Raw genomic sequence first — 2,342 nt, 5'->3', positions numbered from 1 at the left:
ATACACGCGCACGCGCATACATATACACGCGCACGCGCATACATATATACGCGCACGCGCATACATATATACGCGCATACGCATACATACACACACACGCATACATATACACACACACACATACATACACACACACACATACATACATACACACACATACATACATATATACACGCATACATATATAAACAAAAACAGAGAGCCATACACAGTAAAGCTTGGGGTGAAGAAGCTAGACAGAAACCTTGATAGTGTTATGGGCATTTAGGACTTTTCAATTTTATAAGAAATAAATACATTTCATTAAAACCGAAAGTAGCCTCGACATATATGAATAAAAGCTAAAAACAGGTAGTTTCTAAAATGTTTCATGTGTGCATGACACAACTACTTATGTTAGCCCATTTGTGAAAAAAAATAATTTTTAAAAAACTAAAAATATCTTGCGAATCATTGAGAAACTTAGTAAATTAGAAACTTTCCAGACAACTGCAATGACTTTCATCACATTGGTAGAACTGGACTTCCACATGATAATGAAATGTAAACATGTTTTAACTTGTCCTGAAAGAAACGGGCAGCCATACACAACAGCACAATTTAAAAACTCCTAATAAACCTTTAATTTGAGCTGTTTGTACAATTGACAAATTACATTAAAACGTCTGCATCTTCTTAAATGTCGTATTGTACACCTCCCCCTCTGGCTAGCAGGTTAGGGATACTGGTAGCTCCAAACATACAATGCAGGGGAAATAAAGCTGCATATAATAGTACATATTACAGCTATATCAATGTACAGTGTTTACAGTCAAATACATCAGAGGGGAAAGGATGCATTTAAATGTGACGCACAGGGTTGGAGAAGTGCCATCACATCGAACCAATAATCTCGTTACAGTCGGTGTGGCTGACACGCTCGCCGCTCTGCCCGAGGTGTACAAAAATAAACTGGCTTATTTCGCAAAGTGTTCACTTTATTTTGTATCGTACACATCCTGACAATTGTTTGGAAGCGGATGCAAGGTCGATCCTTGAAAGAAAGAAAGTTATGACACATATTTAACAGCTCTAGTGACATTAAAATAGTACATCACCACAGCTGATTTAAAAAATAATAATAATAATAAATAGAGAAAAGCATTTGGTTTAATATCAAAGGAAACTGCTAAAAAATACCAAACCTGAAGATGTCAAACTCTATTAGACTACACTATGGCAGGCCTCACTCGCCCTTTAAACCTCTCTTAAATCCAGCACATTCTCCAGTGACGCGGTGCCTGTCTTTAACAAAGCACACATTTAAGGCACAGTTGGGTTGCTTACTGCAAACTGTTGCAGCAGGTTTTGAACATTTAAAAATGTGCATCACTTGTACAATTTCACACACTGCAAATACTGATTCCAGCTTTCAATTCACTCCATTAAAAAATGTAATCACGTCTGCCGAACACCTGGATTGTTAGCGTTTCTTTAATCCACAGATGCTGTAAAAAACACACGAGCAATCAGAATCCCTAAATTCAGTACAGTCTCCTTACAGGGATCGAGTATTTCAAACTGTCAGCATCCTCACAGAACTCCTTATGGCAATAAAAGAGTGCGTCGTTTGATCAGAGAGCAGTAGTGACAGTGTGAGGTTCCCTCAGCTTGTAAACTGGACATGAAACACCCTGAAGTGTGTGTACTCCTCTGGTCTGCTAGTCGTATCCAGAGAGGACAAATACACAGCATTTCTACCAGAACAGGGTTAGAAATACAACGAGGGGACACACCGACGAATAAAATGACCTGACTCTGAGGGAAGTAAATAATAAACATAATAACAAATAATAATAACTTGGGGACTACATTGGATTATAACTGGAGGAGAAAGCTTCAGGTGGCTGGTACGCTCCCTGATTCTGGTATATTGCTCAGAAGCAGAGAGTCTGGGAGTGCCGCTGGATTAGAAAAATCAAAAGACAAAGGGGACAGAAAAGGCTGTGCATGAGACACATGGAGAACACGACGGTCACAGAGGCTCAGTCCACTGTTCTCTGGATGCACACGTGCTGCCTGGTAACTGAGCAGCAAGAACAAAGGAAAAAAAAACGAGAGCTTATGGTTTTGCTTTTAATACGGACGATGTAATAAAGCTTGTGCCACCACTAACATGTATTTACAGCCCACCCTCTACAAGCCCAATCACGCCAGCCTCTCTTGACTAAATAATAATAATCAGAATAATAATAACAGGGAGTACATCAACACCCACGCTGTGTCGTATGGAGACATGCAGCCCGTTTCCACGCGGCGCCCAAAGGAGCTCCGTCACGGTGACACACTGTGGAAGAGAAGGG

This window comes from Anarrhichthys ocellatus, unplaced genomic scaffold, assembly GCF_004355925.1.
Source record: "Anarrhichthys ocellatus isolate YVR2014 unplaced genomic scaffold, GSC_Weel_1.0 scaffold49, whole genome shotgun sequence".
Lineage (NCBI taxonomy): Eukaryota > Metazoa > Chordata > Actinopteri > Perciformes > Anarhichadidae > Anarrhichthys > Anarrhichthys ocellatus.
The sequence above is the reverse complement of the archived record's forward strand: the minus strand, read 5'-3'. Positions refer to the sequence as shown.